The sequence below is a fragment of the Vicia villosa genome, linkage group LG2, assembly GCF_029867415.1.
Source record: "Vicia villosa cultivar HV-30 ecotype Madison, WI linkage group LG2, Vvil1.0, whole genome shotgun sequence".
Classification (NCBI taxonomy): domain Eukaryota; kingdom Viridiplantae; phylum Streptophyta; class Magnoliopsida; order Fabales; family Fabaceae; genus Vicia; species Vicia villosa.
In genome coordinates, this window is record NC_081181.1 from 161012266 (window position 1) to 161036697 (window position 24432).

A 24432-nucleotide genomic window follows, 5' to 3' on the forward strand; every position below is an offset into this window, starting at 1 on the left:
TTTTCCGACTCTTACATCTTCGTTTTCCTCTAAAATACAATTTTATATTTAATGTTTGTTTGCTTAGTGCTCTAAGATATTGGTTAAAAATGATCACATTCCAAACAAATCACTTCCCTTTAACATTATTTATATGTTTTGAACAAATAAAAAAAAAAAAACCTATATATTGATGACTTGATGAAGAGAAGAGGTCAATTTATCATCATGAGACAACACAGTAACCTATATGTTGATGACTTGATGAAGAGAAGTGGTCAATTTATCATCATGAGGCAACAGCAACCTATATGTTGATGACTTGACGAGGAGAAGAGGTCAATTTATCATCATGAGACAACATAGCATAAAACAAAATCAGAGATTGATAACAACTCTGAACTTCTAAGCATGTGATACACGAGAATTTTATAGTGCTCTCCGGAGAAAAGGATTCAATAACTTTAATGCAATGACTTTAGATAACTTTAATCGACTATTCGAGGGGTCAGATTTAGTAATTTTAATCCAATAACTTTATTTTAATCATTTTTGTTTTGGGGAAGGATTCAGTAACTTTAATCCAATGACTTTAGATAACTTTAATTATTTTTGTTAAGATTATTCTAGGAGTCAACACGAGGAAGCATTTTTATATTTGAGACATTTTCTTTTGATCTCCGGAGAAGGATTCAATAACTTTAATCCAATAACTTTAGATAAATTTAATCATTTTTGTTAGGACTATTCGAGGGGTCAACACGAGAGAACATTTTTTATATTTGGGACATTTTCTTTTGAGCAACACTTTTTTGTGAGAGACACCGCATACCCAACCAAAATCTTAAGGTGATAGGTGTGTGGGTTCTCCCACTTATAAATGCTCAAATTTTCACATTTCTAACCGATGTAGGACTTTCCCCACATTATTCACACTTGTTATTCTCAACAATTTCCTAACCTATTTTATGAAAAAGAAAATAAAAGAAAAAGAAAAATTAAGATTAGAGGGAGAGTTGTAGGTGAGAGAGATAGAGGGAAAGTTATGTGACTTTTCTCACGTTAAAGTTACTAAAACCCAACCCATGCTCTACATATCTGTATCAATGAGTCGAAATAAAAGATAAAAAATCTAACTCATGCCCTACATACCTGTATCAATTAGTCAAAATGAAAGATAAAATATACAACTATATAACAAAAACAACTAATTCTAGTTAACTTCACCCACCAAAGATATCTTTTGGATAAGCTTTGTTGAGGTCGGTTTAATCAACAACATGCACCATTTACCACCCACCTTCTTGACCAACACTATATTGGATAGCCACTTCGTGTACTTCAATTATAAAATGAAGCTTGCTTGTAGAAGTTCCTTGAAAATATTTCTGATAGCTTTAGCTTTCTCTGGTGTCTGTGGGTCAAATACCAAACATAAGGGTCGATGTTCAACTAATGACAAACAACATTGAGATCGATGTTGAACATATCTTATGAGGAAATAGTGAACAAATCAACATTGGCTTTAAGACATCTAATTATTTCCTCCTTAATAGAACTAGGAAGGTTAAATCCAATCTTCATTGTTCTTGCTTGACTTTCGTCGAGCTTGATGACTATGGAATCATCTTCAGAGACCAGACTTGGTATTTTCCTCCTAGCTTAGACGGGGAGAAGTATCTCTGTTTGGCCTCATCATCAAATTTGGCCTCCTCTAAACGTGCGTCGAAGTTCACGAAGTTGACTTATAAGGGGTGTTGTTTGGAAGAGATGGACTTCTACCTTCTCCCTCTATTAGACAATAGCCACATCCATGTTCTGCTGTAGGGATTTGTGAATGTGATAGGCTCTTCCAGGTCTTTACATATTGTCTTTAGTTTGTCATGAATGTTGTGGTACTTCAACTTCAGTTGGACGGTGGAAGCGGCGATGTCAAGGGTTTGTGAGAAGGGCCTCCCGAAGATGAAACTGCAGATGCTTTTATAAGGAACCACTAAGAATTGAACATCCATCGTTCTGGTGTCTCTTATTTTGCAGAATATTGCCACGAGCTCTATGAAACCCCAAGGGTAGGTTACATAATTGTTGAATGCTTGCAAACTAGTGCCCATATAAGACGATAATTTCTCCTTCTTCAAACCTAACTTCTCGAAAATTTAGGCATATACATGATGTCACATGAAATTCCTCTGTCAATGAGGATCCTCGGAATATGAAATCCCAAGTGGGAATAGGATAGTATCTCTATGAATTTTGTGGTGGTTTTTCCTATAACTGTTAAAGAGTATGATTCAATTTGGATTATAGTTTCTATTCTAGTATCGAAATGGCACTATTTGAAGTGTTATATTGTAGAAGATGTAGAACATCCTAGTGTTAGTATGAGTTTGGAGAAACTGCCGCGTTAGGATCGAAGTAGTTCAGCATATTATTGAGAAGTTTAAGATGATTTAAGAAAATATCAAGACGTTGCAAAGTAGGCAGAAAAGTTATCATGTTAAGTGAAGAAAAGCCCTCGAATTTCAAGAAGGAAATCATGTGTTCTTAAGAGTCACTCCCGTGATTGGGGTTAGTCGAGAATTGAAGTCGTATAAGCTTAATCTTTGGTATTGTTCTTTATTAAATTCAAAGAAGAGACGATGAATTCGCCTACGAAATTTCCTTACCCCTATCTCTTTTAAATGTCCACTGTGTCTTTCAGGTCTCTCAACTTCGTAAGAATATTCCAGATCTGTTGCATGTGATCAGTTAGATGATGTGCAACTTAGGGGTGGTAAAATGGGGCAACCCATTGGCCATGCTTGTTTTTCCCGCACTTTAATGTGGGACAGACCAAGGGTTTATGCTCACTCCCTCTAATGTGTTCGCTCCACCCTGCCTCATTTTTTTGTGGGCACGTGCATTTACAGGTGGAACAAGGTTTCAAGCCTGCACCCTTAAGTATGCCCGCCCCTCCTCATTTTTTGCAGGCTTTTGCAGGACGGTCCAAAATGGGGCGGGCATGTCTGTTTTCCACTCCTAGTGCAAATAAGAGATAACATATATTATGAAACACCACCATTGTAAATTGAAGATCGAAAGGTAAAACACTTGAGAGAGGGAGAGATACGAAGGGAGGGAGAGAGAGAGAGAGAGAGAGAGAGAGAGAGAGAGAGAGAGAGAGAGAGAGAGAGAGAGAGAGAGAGAGAGAGAGAGAGATTCCTTTGGTTAAGGTTTTTTAAGGAGGAAATTTTGAGAGAAGTTTGACTTGGTAGCGCGAGAGTCAGATACATGAGTCTTATCTATACTTGTTCATTTCAGGTAAATTTTCGAGGACGAAAATTAAACAAGTGGTAGAGAGTTATAACACCCCAAATTAATTAAAATATATTTTTTTTAGTATTATTCCATTTTTATTTATGTTTTTCTTATGAATTTTTATTATTGTTATTAATATTATTAAGGTTATTATTATTAATAATAATATGAATTATTGAGAAATAATTATTTAATTAAAAAATTGTTGAGATAATGGGAAAAAGAAAGTCAAAGAGGAAAGAGTTAGTGGCGAAATAAAAATTTATTTTAGGGGGGAGAAAAGGGATGAATAGAAAAAAGGAAGAGATGGAGAGAGAAAGAGAGAAACAAGAGAAAACACGTATTCTGAGGAAAATCCTCACCATTCCAAAAATCACCAGAGAACATCTTCTTCTCCAAAAGACCTTATTTCCCCAAAAAAAGATTGTAATAATAGCTAGTGTGCAACGGAGAGATGCTGTCATTGTTAGGAGCCCCGCAGAGAAATTCCTACAAGCATAAGGTAAGGGAGAAAATTGTTCTATAATTGGGTATTTTGGTGTTTAGGGTAGTGGAGTTTTCCTTGAACCCCGACTTCCGCCTAATTCCATGTGGAATTTCTCCTAAGAGATGACAATTCATGAACCTTAGATTGAGAATTTTCTTTTGTAGGATAGTTCCCTTAAGTTGACTGTATAAACTTGTGTGTTTACATATGATCATGTATGGGGTTGTTGATTCATATTTTGCTTGAATGAATATATGTTATGATGGATTGGTCGTGTTAAAATGATGCCTTAGTATGTTATAAGATGAAATTTCATGCCAAGACTATTTTTCGAGTTTAGGGTTGAGTAAACATGTCGGGAAAGAGTTTGGGTTGAAGAAAAGGAACAATAAAATGTAAATATCCTAGAGCCATTACGGTTCATAATAGCCATTATGGCTAGACCGTAATGTTGTTGAATATTTGTACTAGGTTAATTTGTAATCATCATATCTTAAGTAAGAAAACTCTGATTGTGGTATGCTCAATTGCGTAAGAAAGATAATAAGGTGATCTATACCCTAGTGAAGCTCTTGCGACCAATAGGTCTCCCCCTAGTAAGTGGTAATTAAATATTTTAAGGTAAATCTTAGGACATGAGTCCAACGTTTGGTAAAACTAATGTGAATCTCTAATGTGGCAACCAATGCAAAGGTGGCAATACAAGTTTTATAAACTATTTGTAAGGCTCTAATGTGGAAATAAATAAAGTGTATCATTGTGTGTTATGAATTGTGATGCCACTTGCTGTTATTATACCTTGTACTTTGTAGAATGTATTATCACCCCTTTTTTTCTATGTTTTGACGATGCATATCTTGCACTGAATATCCTCAAGTTGAGACCGAGGAATAGTCTCAGTGCGATGCTTTAATTGAGAATGGTGTGGAATACCAATTCATTAATATTTTTTTGTATTTATTATTTATGTTAAATTGTTAAGTCAACTAGTATGTTTGATTTGTAATAAGGTTTTGGTATTATAACATTGTGGTTTGGGGTGCACATGGGTCAGTTTGGGTTGAATTTAGCCAAAATCATAACCTAACCCGTACATGGTACACTGGTTTGGGTGAGGTAAAATAACCACCCGCAATATTATTGAGTTGGTTTGGATAAAACCACAAATTTATGGGTTGGATTTGGTTAGATAGTGTGTTACCCAATATTTTTTTCCTTATATAATTATTAATTATATGTCACATTTTTTCTTAATAAATAGTTTAGAATATTACTGTTATTTTTTTAAACATCAAATGTCTAAATGTACAATGAAATTTATCATAAACATATATTTGTAAAAAACAAAGATACATTATAGTAAAACCTAGAATTGCATAAAATACTTGCAACTTACTAGAATTAGGATTAAAATAATCAAAATGTGACATCCTAAATAATTTAAAATCACTAGTTACTGAATAAAAGATGTTCAAAAGATTGAAATTGAAGCAAGCAAAATTAAAAACATCAAAGTCATCACTTGTCAAATTATAAAAAAGAGAAAAAAATATAATCACTCAATAACCCATGGGTTTTGTGGGTTGGGTGTGGGTTTACCTATAACCCAATTATTTTGACTGGGTTTTTATTTTTGAAAGTCGTATTCACCCAATAACCCGACCCAACCACTTTTGGGGTCGGTTTGGGTAGGTTTTACTGGGTTTATTGGGTTTACCCAACCCATGAACACCCCTAATTGTGGTAAGGATTCATGATTTTTTACTCAAATGCCACTATTTTGAAAAAATACCAATATGTCACACTTTGAAAAAAAATTCAAAATGCCACACTTTTAGAACAAGCTCGGCCATCCATTGGTCGAGACAATGAAAGAAACTATTTTTATGTGTAGGCTCGGCCATCCATTGCCTGAACAACTTATTAAGTCAGTTAACAAGATACCTGACTTAATAAGTGTATAATTTCAAATAATTTTTCAAATTTTAAATAGCAGGAGGACTTATTAAGTCGGTTAAGAGAAGACCTGACTTAAAAAGTGTAAAATTTCAAATAATTTTTCATAGCAACATGACTTATTAAGTCGGTTAACAGGAAATCCAACTTAAAAAGTGAAAACAATCCGATTTAATAAGTGGCTCGGCCAAACCTATACATAAAAATATTTTTTTTCATTGACTCGTCCAATGGATAACGAGTTTGTTTTAAAAGTGTGCAATTTAGAAAAAAATATTCAAAGTGTGACATTGATTTTTTTTTTAAAATAGTGGCATTTTAGTAAAAAAAAATCTCAAGATTCATGTATCTTTTTAATGATTATGTTTAATTTTATGTTTTAATCTATTCAAGTGTCCTTTTGAGAATCGTTTCACGTGTTGAAACTTGAATTTTTTTTTTTTTCTAAATGAAAGTGAATATTTTCAAAAGTAGACATTTGATTCTATTTTGTCCATGGAATCAAAAATTTATATCACGTGTCCAATTTTTTCTGAAAAAAAAAAGCAAATAATACCAAAATACTCATTTGTCCATAGAATAAAAAATCTAGGGGTGGCAAAATGGATGGATTGGATGGATATGGATTGGATTGGTAATGGATGGATCCAATCAATCCATTAGTCCATTAACAATCCATTAAATCTTCATCTAAAAAATCCAATCCAATCCATCCATTAAGGTTAAAATCCAATCCAATCCATCCATTAACATCTTTATAGTGGATGGATATCCATCCATCCAAAACATTTATTTAAATATTTTAATTAATTTTCTAATAATTTAGATTTTAAAACTTTACAAAATTTTTTTTTTTTAATTTCTCTATAATAATATTTTTAGAATATATAGATATAATATATTTATGTTATATTTATTCATAATTTATAATATTTGATAGATAAATTTTGATAATTATTTGTTAGTGTTATTCTGTTTTATTTTTCTCTTTTTTTCTAATGTTGTTTCTAATTTTTTTATCTTTGTATGAATTTACAATTTCGTTTAATAATTGGAATGATATATTTCTTCGTTGTTAAATTATGACACCCTTGCATTCTTATTTCTCCTTCAATACTTAACTACTGTGTTGAATTATAGATTTTTTCAATTTTATTTTGAAATATGATTTCCAATTCAAATGAATTGGTGTTTTTCAAAGTATATACAAAAGTATATACATAATATATACAAAAGTGAGTGAAAAAACTGATGGTGATATTTAATTGGTGATGAACATGATTGTTTACGTGAGAGAGAAAGAGTAATTTCACGATAGTGGAAATAAAAAATAAAATTATTATTATTATCATTAAAAATTAGTAACTTACTTGAACAATGAGAAGAAATTAACAGCACTTATTGATGAAAAATGCAATTGTTAGATGAAAATTTTAAGTGAAACTAAAAAAAATCTATTGGATTTATTAAATGAGATGGATGGATTGAATCCATCCATATAGTTAAATGGATGGATTGAATCCAATCCGTTAAATAGTTATTTGGTTGATGGATGGATTGGATGGATAAATTATTGGATGGATTGGATGGATTTTCCCTTAATGGATTTTATTCCCACCCCTAAAAAAATCTACAAAAACACCTGACTAGGATAAATTATCTTATCTTGGTTTATAGACCAATTGATTGGTCAAAAAAGAAATATCTTTATAACATATTACAGTCTTTTTAAAGAAGCAACATTTTTAGTCCCTTTATTTTTAGCTTTTTTTTCTTTTTTAGCGATCTAGCATTAAGCCAATTTTGAAGAACAATTTAACAACTCTTTTTCACACCATCATCGAACAAAAATGGCTTTTCTTGTGTACAAGTTAATGATACAAGGTTTAACCGAGTTGGGATTGGATAATTATAGGGAGAGAAAGACGAGGTGCATTATTCTCTTAAATTTCACTCATAAATATTTTTTGTTTTTTTTTTTTAATAAAAGAAAATCAACTCATATCATTAATAAGTAAATATTCAATACAAGGAGGAAACATATTAAAGAAACTACGCCTAGTCCAAGAATCGACCGCCTTAGCTAAAGCATGAGCAATCGAATTTGTTTGACGCTTTACAAAATTAACCTCAAAGTTGGGAAAATTATCCAATAAACTACGAATAGACGAAGTAATAGTACTAAACTCAGAGAAGCCATTAACATCAGAACAAATGGCGTGAATCGTATTTTGTGAATCACTCTCGAAAATAACATACTCTAGATGCAAATCAATAGCACTAAGGATGGCTTCTTTGAGGGCCAAAGCTTCCGCTTCCCGGATTGGAAATATTTATGTTCTTATTATATCATTTTGGTGAATTCTTATCTACCCAATTCAAAAAGTTGGGTAGAATTACTTTAGTGTAAAATGGTTTGGAAACAACCAAAAAAATGTACTATTTAATAATAATTAAATAAGATAAAATTAAATGTTACAATGTGATTAGTGGAAAATAGGATAAAATATACTATTCAACTTTTTGTGATGGTTAGAGAAGTTATCCACTGTAATTTTTCATTAAAAAAACGAGGTACATTATTCTCTTAAATTTCAGTCATAAATATTTGTGTCCTTATATAAAATATAAGACAAATTTTCATAAATGCAAAGTCTGGGTTGTGAACATGAGTAGGTATAGGAAGGACAAATATAGACCATGATGATGTTTATAATCTGAAACCACACACTACTGCTGACCATGTGACAAACCATTTTTGTTCGTATATATAAATACTAGTACAACTTTTTCATCAGAAAAGTCAGAAAAGTAAATGATATCTGAACTTTTTCATCACAAAAGTAAATGATATTTGTACTTATCATGAATCGATAAGCAAATAATTGAGTGTGTGTTTGGTTTGTGCGGTGAAAATAAAATTGATTTTCTGTAAATTGATAGTGTGTGTTTGGTTCTGCAGTGAAAAAATTAATTTTGAGTGAATTGATTATATAAAATTGATTTTGAATAAAAGTGAGTTAAAGGTAAAGTGATTTATATTTGGAGAAATTTTTGCAAAAGTGAGTTTAACAATAAATTTCAGTGTAAAAATCACATTTAAAAATCACATTTAAAAATCACATTTGATCAAAAATTATAAATTTTAACTTCAAGTAGAATCAATTCTTGAAAGCATAATCAATTCTGCTTGAGATCAACCAAACACCTCAAAATCAATTCTAGGCATCCAGAATCAATTCTGGATATCTCAAACGTGAAATCAAACATAGACTATGTAAAATTGATTCGGGATAAAAGTGAGTTAAAAGTAAATTGATTTATATTTGAATTTTTTTTTTGCAAAAGTAAGTTAAACAATAAATTTCAGTATAAAAATCAGGTTTGCCCATCACGAAGAAGTTGCACTTTTGACTTTCAATTGTCGATAAAACAAGTTGTTATAAATAATTTTATTTTATTAATATTATTAATCATTAAAATAATATTATTCATTTATGTTGATAGATTTTTCTCTATTCATCATCATTATCTTCACCGCTACCAAACATTAAAATAATACTTCCTCCGTCCCACAATAAGTGATCTATTTGAAATAAAATGATGTCTCAAAATGAATGACCCATTTTAATTTTCAATACTTTTTCCAATTCTACCTTCTAATTATTATAAAGTTCACCATTCCCAATATGGGTGGACAAACGGTCACCATCCGACGGAGTCCGACCGAATTGAAAAGAGTTTGGAGCTACGAGTTGGTTTTGTTCGGGTTACGGGTATAGGTGGAAGATTTAATTTGGTGTGAATGGATATGAACAGTCGGTTTCGGTGTTGGAAATTTCACCCGTCGGAATCCGGAATCGGCCAATTTGTATTATATGTTTGTATGTTTGTTTCAGAACTAGGCTAGGCTTAAATGCAATTGGCCCAGAAGCTCAGATTAGGGCTATTAGTTTGTCATTTTCAATCTCTTTTTCACTTTCTCTCATTCGCATCTAGGGTTACAGCCGCCACCACCATCCTTAATTCCTCTTCGTCATTCCATTCAATGTCGCTCGAAGCTTCAAGCTACCACCATCGTTCTCATCGTCATCCATGATCCTCTTCTAGGGTAAGTATAGTGCTTTCTCCCCTACTCAGTTTGTTTTCTTCTTCACGATTCGGTGGCTTACTAAAGACTTACTTATCACCTAATTTTGTTCATTGATTTACATGTTAAAAGGTGGTTTGTGAAGTTGCTAAGGAGTTATGATCAGCTGAGATTACTTCACAATTTTAAGAGGTAGTTTCTTCTCCGCCGCTGTTTCCATCTTCATCAATCCTTCCTTGTATTTTCCTTCTCCATCCTTCCTTGTATCATCTTGACTTCCTTCTCTTATCATCACATCATCACATGTTTACTTCTTAGTTTTATCAATTTCATCTCATCTTCATAAATTGTTTATCTGTAGGCGTTCAACTGATTGGAAGTTACGAGAGGTGGTTCTACCACTAATAATGTTTATTTTCAGGTGTTCAACGGATTCGAAGCTACGAGATCTGGTTCTACCACTGATGAAACAGAATCCTACCACATGTTAATTTTTGTTGATTTTTAATTTTAAGGTTTATTTTTGTTGATTCTTAATTTTAAGGGTTGTTAGATAGGGTTTAGTTAACTATAAAAGTGATATAGGGTTTGAGGTTTTTGGATTTGTGTTGTTAGTGTCTTAAAAAGTTTGATTCAACATTTGGATTTTGTGAAATTTAAATGAATTTAGAGATCTGTTTTGATTTTGGTTGTGTTCAGATTTTGAAGTTCAACTAAGTGTGGAATGAAGGGTGATTCTTTAAATGTTTGTTAAGTTTTTGACATTAACCAATAGTTGTTTTCTAATCTTTTTGCAGCTTGTAAAAGGAACTCCATAATGTCATAGAAGTTGCTGGTATTCTCATTACTTCATATTATAAGGTTTCTCGTTACATTTAATTTACAGGCTATATATTGTCAATTATTTTTTCATAAACTTACTAACATAATTTTATAGTCGCATTTGATTTCTTTCAGGAAGTGTTGAAATGAATGTTTCATTCTTATTTTAAAGGTAATATTTGTTAAGATTTTGACACTAACCTTTGAATGTTATCTCAAAGTTATGTTTGTTAAGGTTATGATTCTTCTTTTCTTTGATATAGATTGTTTTCTGATATGCATAATTTTGTTGCTGTTGGTTTCTATGGGTTATTATACCTGAAATTGTCTTTAATATTTTCTAGATCTGAATCTATTTTGCCTAAGATCTTCATAGTTATTGTAAATCTGAGAATTACTTTTGTTAATCTTCCATCACTATTAATCTTTTCCTTACTCATTTGTTTCATTTCTTTCTTTTATTGACCTGGTATTAGGGATGACAACTGGTCGGGTGCGGGCTTCACACTACTCAAACCCGCACCAGAAATCGGCACCCGAATCCGAACCCAAACTCAAATGTTGTTCGAATGGCAAAATAACACCCACGTCCGCACCCGTTGGGTTCAGGTTTTTTCATCCAAACCCGAATCCGAAACAAAATACATTTTTCTATAATGTTCCTGCAACTTTCCACAATATTATATATATATATATATATATATATATATATATATAATCGGGTGTGATTTCGGATTTCGGGTTTGGGTTTCATACTACTCAAACCCGCACCGGAAATATCGGGTGGCACCCGAACCCAAACCCAGTCAACTTGGATTTTCACTCGTTGACTCGGGTTCGGGTGCGGGAGGGCCCCGTGAGTGCGGGTATGCTTGCCATCCCTACCTGATCTTAAGAGGGGGATGAAGAGAATCAGAACAATGTCAAATGTGTACATTGAAACTTATTTCATGATTGTGTTGTTCAGGTAAATTAAACTCTTCCTTTTTTTACTTTTATTTTGGCTTATTTTAATTATTTATAAAATATTTTATTTATTCATTTGATTTTAGAGTTAATATACTAAAACTAAGCCATTTCAACATTATTGGTTTTATGTTAACCAATAATAAAGTTATATTTTTTTTCTTTTGATTAATCATTTATTCTCATTTATGTGTTTTATGACTAAATTTGATAATTTATTACTTTTAATGTTTGGATAAAATCAAATATTGATTGTAGAAAATTATTTACAGTTTTAGTATAATCATGTTTTTAAATATTATAATGGTAAAATAAACATTTTATTGGTTTTATGTATAAAAATGTTTATGTTTGTTTATGGATGATGGATGATTAATTATTTTTGTTGATAAGAATGGATAATTAATTTTGAATCAAATAATTATAAAAAAGTAGTTATGGTTTTAATATATTGAATTTATGAGTTTTAATTTAAAATTCTAATTAAACTTAAATAGCATTAAAATTGTGCTCATTGTTAATACTTATTAATTTTGAATTTTATTCATTATTGATTTATTAGTTGAATTGTACAATATGAATGCTCTTAAATTTGAACCTATAATTATTATAGATTTGAACATCACTATTTTATTAACTATATATTTTTTAATATTTTATTTTAAATAATTTTAAGAAAAATTCAGCTTAATCAATATTTAATAGTTTTCAAAGATTTAAAAGCAATTCAATTATAATTTTTAAAATTTATTAAAAGGAAAAATTAATGTTTTAAGTTGGGTCACAATTTTAAATTGACCTACTGACTAATATGACTAACTAAAATTTTAGAAAGAATTCAATTAATTTTAATTCGGGCCTAAAGTTCGATATGGCCCAATAAATTGCTAACCGAAAAAACCGAGTTTGTTAACTGAATAGAAAAAAACTGAATGACAAAATGGTCGGAAATTTGGCCTGCACTTCTCACCTGTGAGTTGGTTCGGTTCAATGGTTTGGGCCCGAATCCGAACCGTTGTCCATCCCTAATTCCCAATAGAATATTATAATAAAAATAATATTATCTCTTTTACTTTTTTTTATACTTTTTTAATATTTATGAAATGATGTGTTGGATCACTGATTGTAGACGGAGGGGGATAATAATTTTGTTTAATATCTATCATGATTTTTTCTTTTTTTCTAGACCCGGCTATATTATTCTTCAAGAACAAAATACATATTTTCCAGTTCTTTTCACTACTGATAATTTATTTACAGATTTTTTCACTATTGAAAATTGGTTAAATTTAAGATGATGGTTCAATTAAATTTCTCGCACACTTCCATGTGTGTAATTCCTCGCACCCTTTCAATTAAATTGCTATTCTTCAGTTTTTTTTCCACAAATTTCCATCCCACCCTTCCATGTGTGTAATTTCTAGATTTTTTTTCCAGAAAAAACGATTTAAAATTGTTTAGATCTGTCCTTTTTCGATATCGCGAAACTATCCACTAGATAACCATCGTTCGCCCACATTATTGAAACTTCATAGTCCTATGTAACACATAATAGTAACAGAACAGAATAGTGTTATAACTTAAGGTAATTAATAAATTATTCTTAATCAAATCTCAAAAATACTGGAACTAAAGAAAAACCCTGGAAATGAGAAGATAGAAAGGTGTTTGATTATTCTTGTATTGGAGTATAGTTTCCACATAGGCTTATCTATCTGTATCAGTATTTTACTTTGCTATTTCTGGTTGGTAGTTATAGTTTGTTATCCACGTGTCCTTTGCTGAATGGCTCTTTCAAGGCTATGGATAACATGTATATAAACTCTTGTATTGCTCTGTGGATAATTAATGAAAACTTTACTCTTACCTTCTTCTTCATTTTTCTGGTGTGAGATGAGATCAGAGATCTATCTCTAACATGGTATCATTCGCGGTAACGATCAACTACGCTTCCCCCTAAAATCCAACCGTTCATCATCCTCTCCTCTTCGTCTTCCTTCAAGCTTCGTCAATGGATTCTGATGATCAACAAGATTCCGTGATCAAAGACTCAACGCAACATCAAGATTTGGCAACTATGTTTGCGTCCTCCAAAGGCGCTCACTCGTTCGGACCGAAGCTCTCGATCAAACTTCAGGAGAATAACTATCTTCTCTGGAATCAACAGGTTGAAGGAGTAATCCTTACTCAGAAGATGCACAAAATCGTGGCGAATCCGCAAGTTCCGGTGAAGTTCAAGACTGCTCAAGATCGTATCTCAGGTACTGTTTCCGATGAATATGAAGCCTGGATTGTTCAAGATCAAGCTGTGTTTATCTGGCTTCTATCCACAATCTCCGAATCTGTTTTACCTAGGGTTCTAGCGTGCAAACACGCCTTTGAAGTTTGGGACAAGATTCACCAATACTTCAATGCTCAGATGAAGGCCAGAGTGCGTCAATTGCGTGTCGAGCTGAAGTCTATGAAGAAAGGCAATCGCACAGTCACGGAGTACGTTCTTCGCATCAAAGCCATTGCCAACTCGCTCCTTGCAGTTGGTGACTCTATTACGGAACAGGATCAGATCGATTCCATTCTTGAAGGATTACCAGAAGAATACAATCCTTTTGTGATGCAAATGTATGGTAGCCCTGTCACCCTTAATCTTTGTGATGTAGAGGCACTTCTGTATGTGCAAGAAGCACAATTAGACAAGTTCCGCCAAGAATTGGCTGCTGCAACCATCGCAGCGAATCTTGCTCATTCAGGACAAGATAATCATGGCTCCAGAGGGACTTACTCAGGCAATAGAGGAAGAGGTAACCGGTACCCTCGCGGTAGAGGTCGTGGTGGAAGAGGAAGACAATCTACTGGTTCTCGTCCTACTTGTCAACTATGTGGCAAATATGGACACGCTGTAGCATCGTGTTGGCATCGATTTGATGAGAATTACTCACCACCAGCCAACTCCATAACTCAAGCAAACTCCACCAATAGTGCTACTGTACAGCAGGACACTACTCAAGATGGAACTCAACCTAATCAAGCCATAGCCATGATGGCCACTACCAAGCGTCCTGGGTATACTCAAGAGTATTCTCTCCCTGCTGAATTGGAATCACAATCATGGTTTGCTGACTCAGGTGCTACTCATCATCTTACTCCCTATGATTTATTGTTACAGAATAAGAAACCATATGTTGGATCAAATAGAGTTTTTGTAGGCAATGGACAAACCCTTACCATACACTCTATAGGTTCCTTGCACTTTTATTCCAAACTCTTACCCAACTATAAACTAAGCTTATTTGATGTCCTTCATGTTCCATCCATCACTAGGAATCTCTTGTCTGTTTCTAAGTTCTCTAGTGATAATAATGTTATCTTTGAATTTCTGCCTGATAAATGCTTCATTAAATCTCAGGCTTCTAAGCAACTTCTTGTTGAAGGAGCCCGTGATGCTAATGGATTGTATTGCTTTTCCCAACAATCATTGGAACTCATCAGCTGTTCAAGTCCCCATAAAAGTTTGCTTCTACCTGCTGCTGTTCACAGTTATGTTGTTTCAAATACAGCCCCTTATAACAATGTTAAATGTAATCCTAGCATTCTTTGGCATCATAGGCTAGGCCATGCTAATTTCAATACAGTTTCTCATATTCTCAAACTATGTAATATCTCTACATCTAATAAACACAGTTCTTACTTCTGTACCTCTTGTAATATAGGCAAAGCTCATAAAATTCATGCACCTTTGACTAATACTGTGTATAAGAAACCATTTGACATTGTTTTCACTGATTTGTGGGGGCCTTCACATGTTCCTTCTAGTGCTGGGTTTAAATATTATATTGCATTTGTAGATGGTCACACTAGGTATACCTGGTTGTATTTTCTGAAACAAAAATCTGAAGCCTTGCAAGCTTTCAAACTTTTTCATGCCTTTGTCCAGACTCAGTTTAATGTCACTATCAAATCTGTCCAATCTGACTTTGGTGGGGAATATAGACCTTTCACCAAATTTTTAACTGAACTAGGGATCACCCACAGATTGACATGTCCACACACTTCTCATCAAAATGGGACTGTGGAAAGAAAGCACAGACACCTTGTTGAAATGGGACTCACTATGATGTCTCACTCTTCCATCCCACTTTCTTATTGGGATCATAGTTTTGCTACAGCTGCTTATCTGGTTAATAGACTACCTACTACTCCTCTATCAAATGGTTTTTCACCCTACTATGCCCTTTATGGAAAACACCCTGATTACAAAACCTTAAGAGTTTTTGGTTGTTCCTGTTTTCCTCTCTTAAGGCCTTTTAATAAAAACAAACTTCAACATAGGAGTGCTGAGTGTGTCTATTTAGGGATCTCCCCACAACATAAAGGGTTCAAATGTCTTAGCTCTGAGGGCAAAATCTTTATATCCAAAGATGTTACATTCAATGAAGCTAAGTTTCCTTTCCCTACTATGTTTCCATCTGAGTATTCTTCCCATACTTCTCCTAGGGATGATTCTGGTTTACTTTCTACTAAGGCTTCTCACTCACCCTGTATGTTGCAGCCTATGTTTCTCCCTACATCTTTAAATAACAACCAGCATTCCTGTACTTCAGTCAGTAATAAGTTGATGGCTCAGTCTGGCCATGCTACTCCTAGGATCTCTACTGATCCCAACAATGTATCTCCTACCCATATTTCTCCTACTTTCCATGTGAGTCCTCAGCAGTCCCATCAGTCTGCTTCTCCTGGCAATAATTCTGCTTTAAATTCAACTGCCAAGTCTGTGTCTAGTCAACATCCTGAACATATTCCTAGAGATATCTTAGCTGTTCAGCCTGATAGTTTTCCCCAACCCAATGTTGACTCTAATAGTGGCAAATTGAGCTCCTTTAACCCTGAGGGTTATGACAGGTCTCCTAGTAATGGTGTTATCAAAGGTCCAGAGGATACTGATGTGCACCAATGTCCAGAGGACAATCCTATTACTCAATCTATTTCAGCAGCCAATAGCCTGCACAACTGTCCTAAAGATAATATTGTTCCTAATACTACTGATAATAGAGTCAGTCACTCTCTCACTCTTTCTAACCCACAAAATGGTAATATCCCTCCTTCACCTCCTAGCCTCACATTCTCTTCCAATGAACTTACTTTGTCATCTTGCATTCCTATCTCTGAGTCTTCTCAATCTCCTTCTATTGGCAATAGTAAACCTGTTACAGTCTCTCTTCAGAATACTCATCCCATGCTTACTCGAGCCAAAACTGGAAACTCAAAACCTAAAGCCTTCTTAGCTCAAACTGATTCTGAACCAACTAGTTACAAACAGGCCCTACTTAGTCCATCTTGGGCTAAAGCTATGCAAGATGAATTCAATGCTTTACAGGCAAATAAAACCTGGACCTTAGCACCTTTACCTCCTGATAGAACTGCTGTAGGGTGTAGGTGGGTCTTCAAACTCAAACAAAATTCTGATGGCTCTGTTCATAAACACAAAGCTAGGTTGGTTGCAAAGGGGTTCCATCAAGAAGAGGGGTTTGATTTTACTGAAACCTTTGCCCCTGTAGTCAAGCCTACTACTATTAGAGTTATCCTTACTCTTGCTATTACTTATAAGTGGGATATTCAACAAGTAGATGTCAATAATGCCTTTCTCAATGGCACCTTGAATGAAGAAGTATACATGAGTCAACCCCCTGGATTTACCTCAGTTGATAAAACCTTGGTGTGCAAGCTTCATAAGGCACTCTATGGCTTAAAACAGGCTCCTCGGGCCTGGTATGAGAAACTTACTCAGGCTCTGATACAGTTTGGCTTTACTTCTTCTAAATGTGATAGCTCTCTCTTTACATATTGCAAACAGGGTGTCTCCTTATATGTGCTAGTATACGTTGATGATATTCTTGTTACTGGCTCTAGTCCTTCTTTGGTTCAGGATCTCATCAACAAACTTCATACCAAATTTGCCTTGAAAAGATTGGGGAAACCAAGCTACTTTCTAGGTATTGAGGTAAAACACTTAACCAATGGCTCTCTCTTACTCACTCAATGCAAGTACATTAAAGATCTGTTGTATAAGGCAAAAATGGTGAATGCCAATGGTGTGCCAACTCCTATGATGAGCAACTGCAAACTTAGCAGACATGGTGATGATTTGTTCTCTGATCCTCAGCTTTACAGGTCTATAGTGGGTGCTCTGCAGTATGTCACCTTGACTCGCCCTGATATTGCTTTCAGTGTTAATAAGGCTTGTCAGTTTATGTCTTGTCCCCTGGACTCTCACTGGGCTGTTGTTAGAAGGTTACTACGATATTTGAGTGGCACAGCTAACCATGGTCTTCTTCTATCCCCCTCTACTGCAGCACCAAAGTTCTCTCTGCGTGCCTACAGTGACTCTGACTGGGCCAGCGACCCGGATGATCGAAGATCCACTTCAGGATCGTGCATATTCTTTGGCCCCAACCTTGTTTCATGGAGTTCCAAAAAGCAGTCCTTAGTTGCTCGCTCAAGCACTGAGGCTGAGTATCGAGCTTTGGCTCACTCCACTTCTGAACTGCTTTGGCTTGAGTCCCTATTAACTGAGCTTCATATACCATTTCATACTCCAACCTTGCTATGCGACAATCTCAGTGCTGTTTTACTTTCTCACAATCCTGTTCTGCATGCTCGTACTAAGCATATTGAATTAGATATTCACTTTGTTCGTGAAAGAGTGGTTGCCCGTCAAATGCTAATCAAGCATGTTCCTGCTGCTTCTCAAATCGCGGACACTCTTACAAAACCATTGGGCACAGCTGCTTTTCAGGATTTGCGCACCAAACTCAAGGTTGTTACCTGCCCTTCAGTTTGAGGGGGGGTATTGGAGTATAGTTTCCACATAGGCTTATCTATCTGTATCAGTATTTTACTTTGCTATTTCTGGTTGGTAGTTATAGTTTGTTATCCACGTGTCCTTTGCTGAATGGCTCTTTCAAGGCTATGGATAACATGTATATAAACTCTTGTATTGCTCTGTGGATAATTAATGAAAACTTTACTCTTACCTTCTTCTTCATTTTTCTGGTGTGAGATGAGATCAGAGATCTATCTCTAACATCTTGTTAAACTATAATTTGATCCTGGAACCTTTATGTGAAGCATGCAATCAAGTGATTGCCACATATTTTCACTTATAGAATATCCTACAAATGTTATCTACAAATATAATTAAATATAGATTGTATTTGATTGAGAAACACTTTGACTTAGTTATTCTGGTAACAGATCTAGATTTAAAATTTGGGTTTTTAGAAGAGTAAAGTTCATCGATATGAGGTGTTTGTTTTTGTTGTGTTCTTCAGAGGATGAGATGAATAATTTTTTTAGATTTTTTTTTTTAAATCTAAGTTTGCCTTATTATTTTTTAAATCTAAATTTTTTCTTTTTTTTTTAATTTTTGAAATTTCTTTATTGACCCCTAATCTTCTTTGTCATCCGCGGCGAAATTTCTAGAATGACCCTATATTTCAGAAATGCATTTTCGAAATCACTTTTTTTTTTGAAAAAAAATTGATTTCGGAAGTGCACTTCCGAAAACACTAAAAAAAATGGTGTTTTTGGAGATGTATTTCCGAAAACACCAAAAAAAAGGTGTTTTCGGAGATACATTTCTGAAATCACCTTTTTTTTTTGGAAAGGGGTATCTTCGGAGATGCATATCCGAAATATTCCGATTTTATGTCTTGGAATATTTCGGATATGCATTTCCGAAAAAATTCAATAATTATTAAAAAATTAAAATCAAGGTGAATAATACAATTAATTAAAATATATTATTAAATATATATCATTATAATCAAGATGTAATAATAATATTAACCTAATAAATATTTAAATTAACATTTTATTTTTATATAAAAAATTAATAACAATAATAATAAAGATATTTATTTTCTATTTTTCTTATGATAAATCATTTTATAAATTAATTTTCAAAAACAATTTTATAGTTATAAAAAATCATTTTATAAATAAAATTTCCTAAAAAATTTTAAAGTTAAAAATTATTTTACTAACTTATATAAATTAAAAACATTCTAATTTCATAAGTAAATTTTGAATTATATAAAATTAAATATAAAATTTATTCACTAAATAAAATTAAGACAAACTCTTCTTTTAATTTTTTTAACTAAATGAAAAATGATATTTTTATCATAATTAATTATGAAAAATGATTTTTTTATCATAATTAATTATGAAAAATGATTTTTTTTTATCATTATTATTATTATCATAATTCTTACTTGATCTATTTCATTATTATTTATTATCAACCGTAGAAACATGAATTGGAATTATTTATAACTACATTTTAATAATTGGAATTATTTTAATTTTTTTGTAATTGAAATTATTTTTAAATTTTAAAATATGAATCAGAATAGAAATATATAATTATTATAATTTATAACTCTTAAATTATATCAAATTTATGATATGTGAATTAATTAATATCCCAAAAATTTTAATTTTTGGGATTTTTTAGGATATGCATATCCGAAAAAATCTTGTTTGGGGTTTTTTCGGAGATGCATCTCGGAATTAATCAAAACTTTTGGGATATTTTTCGGAGATGCATCTCCGAAATCTGAAAATATCTTAAAAAAAATTATTTCGGAGATGTATCTCCGAAACAGAGGCAAGTGGGAAATTTCACTGGGGGTCACCCCCATATGGGGTCAATAAAGAAATTCTCTTTTTGAAATCTGAATTTAAAAGATGAAGAAGAAGATGAAGAGATGATGGTTTGAGGATGAAAAATATGAATATAAAATGAAATTAATTATTCTAATTAATTAAAATATATTATTGAATATAAAAATATTAAATAATAAGATTAAAACCTGATAAAAAAAATTAATAGTAGGTGACAAGTCATCCATCATACGTTGAATATAAATAATAATATATCAATAGCGAAAAATCTCACTTTTCCATGATGGTTAAAAACTCACTTGACCAGGCTAAACGCCACTGTGGCATTTAAAAAATTATTCATGGAATGTAACTTCATTGAATGCAAATGTCAAATAGTTGAATCAATACATAAAACATTTCCAAATAAAACTATCAAAGTGTGATACACAGTTGATAAAGGCATTGTTTGATTATATAGCTACTGAAGACATATTACAGGTTCCATTGTTGCAAGAGGTGGTAAAAGTTAGATTGATATGGAAAGAGGAACAAAATGGAGTGTATAGTGTGCGATCTGGTTACAAGCTATGGAGGAGTTCTATAATAAGGCAAAATAATGATAGTAGGAAGGAGGATTGGAGTAGTCTTTGTAGAGTTAAAGCCCCAGCTAAAACCAAGCATCTGTTGTGGAGGATTTGTAGGGGTTGCTTACCACCGCGTACTAGGTTCCGTCAACATCATATACCTTGCCCATCAGATTGTCATCTTTGCGGGAATAATAATGAAGATGATTGGCATGTGTTCTTTGGTTGTGATATGATTACTCAGTCATGGAGGACAGCATGTTTGTCGGATCTCCTATAACCTCGTTTACATACTTTTAGTGATGTAAGTCTCTAATTGTTGATATACGTAGCACGAAGGATAGAACGGTTGCTGGTAGATTTGTAGTTATGATGAATGTGATTTGGGAGAATATGAATGACTTTATTTTGAAGGATAGAAAAACACTTAGAAAGGGGGGGTTTGAATAAGTGTAGCTTTTAAAACTTGTAAGATAAAAACTATTTGCACAATGATTTTTATCCTGGTTCGTTGTTAACTAAACTACTCCAGTCCACCCCCTTGGAGTGATTTACCTCACCTGAGGATTTAATCCACTAATCACACAAGATTACAATGGTTTTCCACTTAGACAACTTCTAAGTCTTCTAGAGTATACTGATCACAACCTGATCACTCTAGGAACAACTGCTTAGATACCCTCTAAGACTTTCTAGAGTATTCTGATCAACAACCTGATCACTCTAGTTATTACAAATTAATGTAAACAAATTCTTATAAGAGTTACAATGATTCTTATAAAGCTATTATCACAACTGTGATTTTCTCTTAAGTTTAAGCTTAATCTCACTAATATATTACAACAGCAATGTAGTGTGGTTGAAGATGAAGTTTGAGAGCTTTTTGAATTTGACAGCGTTTTTGTATATTTGCGCAAGTGTTCTATTCAGAATTCGTAACCTTGCTTCTCATCAGAACTTCAATTTATAGGCGTTTGAGAAGATGACCGTTGGGAGCATTTAATGCTTTGTGTGATCCGTACAGCATTGCATTTAATGTTTCACTCTTTTGTCAACTACCTCGAGCCTTGCTTTCGCTGTGTCTACTGACGTTGCCTTTAATAGCTTCTAACGTTCCTTTTGCTAGTCAGCGTAGCCTGCCATCTTGTACTTGCTTCTGATCTGATGTTTGTGTAAACAACGTTTGAATATCATCAGAGTCAAACAGCTTGGTGCAGAGCATCTTCTTGTCTTCTGACCTTGAAGTGCTTCTGAGCGTGATACCATGAGAACTTCAGTGCTTCTGCTTCTGATCTCAAGTCCTTCTGATGCTTCCATAGACCATGTTCTGATTCTGCTTGACCATCTTCTGATGTCTTGCCAGACCATGTTCTGATGTTGCATGCTGAACCTTCTGAGTCAGTGCTTCTTGCGCTGATTTTGTGCATACTCTTTATATAATTCCTGAAATGGAAATTGCATAGTATTAGAGTACCACATCATCTCGTACAAAATTCATATACATTGTTATCATCAAAACTAAGAATATTGATCAGAATAAATCTTGTTCTAACAATCTCCCCCTTTTTGATGATGACAAAAACATATATAAATGATATGAATTTGCAATCAGAATATCACACGGCTAAGGACAATTACACAGTTATAGCATAAGCATATAAACATAGTGTGAATATGTCTCCCCCTGAGATTAACAATCTCCCCCTGAGATAAATAATCTCCCCCTGAAATAAATAATGGAAGAAATTTATAAATAAAGGACTTCCCTGAGTATTTTCCATTTCAGTTGAGACGATCACATATGCTTAAATCTTCAGAACATTCATAGCTTCTACTTCTTGCTTCCATAGGACAACTTCAGAGCTTGAATTTCTTCTTGGATCATTGCATGCTAGATTGTATCAGAACATTGTTGAATGTACCAGAGCATCATCAAAGCATCTCTACATCCTAAAATGTTACAGAACAAACTAAACGACAAAAGTCAGAGCATGAATGAATCAGAACATAAAATATGTATCAGAACATATAATATATATCAGAGCAAAAACAATAATGTTTCAGAGCATATTTAGAACTAAAACATGCATCAGAACATATAAGGAATAAGAATATGTTAGAGCATATTCTATCATCAAAATATCATAACATTCTTCCTTCTTGCTTCTGATCTTGAAGCTTCATAGCACTCAGCTTGCTTCAATTTCCATGAGCTTGTTTCCATACAGAATTGCTTTTCCCCATGTCTTTGCTTCTCATGTTGAGCTTTTAAGAATATCTTCAGTTCCTGCAAAACACTCAAAGACATAGAACTTGCACATTCTGTTAGAAATGTGGAGACTTTCTCCCAGCAACTGATAATATAAATCAGATTATTTATCACATTTTCTCCCCCTTTTGTCATAACATCAAAAACACAAAAGATTCAGATGAAAAACAAAACAATATGAGAGAAAAGAAGAATAATTTTCATTGTTTGCAAAAGAGAATTATCAGAAGGTACAAGGAAGATGCATAGAAGACAGATGCAAGAAACAAAGAAAAACAACTAAGACACAAAGGACTAAGACGACCCTAGCTTAGACATAATCTTGGCCAGCATGTCATGAATCCCAGCTTGGTTCTTCTGAATAACCTCTAGAGTCTTCACCAGAAGAGAGGGTTCACCAGAAGAAGCTTCACAACTTCTGTTCAGAGGGACAGCAATCTCAGCAGCAGCTTCCATTGTCAGATCATCAACATGATTTTTTTCAACAGAAATAGTCTCAGCAGGATGATCTTCAGCATCAGCTTCTCCCATATCAGCATCTTCTTCATACTCAGGAGCAGGAAGATCAGAATCTCCATTCTCAAGAGCTTGAAGAATGGCAGCAAGATTCCTTGGAGCAGAAGGACCTTCAACTTCTGGAGGATCAACAACTTCTGGAATGACCAAATTGGGGTCTTCCTCAGAAGGATTTTCCCTCAGAAAGTCAAATAGTGACTTGAAGTCTCTAGTCAGAACTGGATACTTAGGTCTCCATACCACAATATCCCTACAAGGATTGTCCAGCAGCTCATCAACAAACATATTTTCCTCAAGAACTCTCCTGTTTCTGATGGGATGATAATATACACCATTATCAACTTCAAGAAGATATCCAGCATAACCAGGTGCAGCAGCCACTAGTCTCTTCTGAACAGCCATAGCTCCCACCTGAAAATCTTGGCGAAAGCTTCTCCAGAGGTTTCTAGTAGAAACATCATCAAGGTCACTGAAGAAGGCATCTTGCAAGAGATCCAGCCTACTGATAACTTCATGTCTGAACAACTCTAGGTAGGTATGAGGATCAGGTTCAGGAGGATTGAAGGTGAATTTGTAGTCAGGGTAGAGAAGACAGTATGGGTTGGATTTTCTGGTAGGAAAGGGATGGGATAGAGAAGGTGGAGCTGCTGTGGTTTAAGAGGATGGAATATCTGTGGAGATGGTTGATGAGGATGGTATATCAGTGGGTGTGGGAGGATAGACATTTAGTGGAGTGGGGTTCAAAACAGGTGTAGAAAGAGATGGTTGAGGAGGATTTGGAATGGTGAAGGTGTTGTGAGGT

At 33.7% G+C, this 24432-nt stretch overlaps 1 long non-coding RNA gene across 1 annotated transcript; it reads left to right on the top strand.

The window, feature by feature from the left end:
- The first annotated feature begins 9593 nt into the window (after nt 1-9593).
- Nucleotides 9594-10426, top strand: LOC131647271 (uncharacterized). Its single transcript, XR_009297768.1, has 3 exons — nt 9594-9830; nt 9942-10001; nt 10171-10426. It is a non-coding gene; the product is annotated as an uncharacterized LOC131647271 (long non-coding RNA).
- Nucleotides 10427-24432: the final 14006 nt, after the last annotated feature.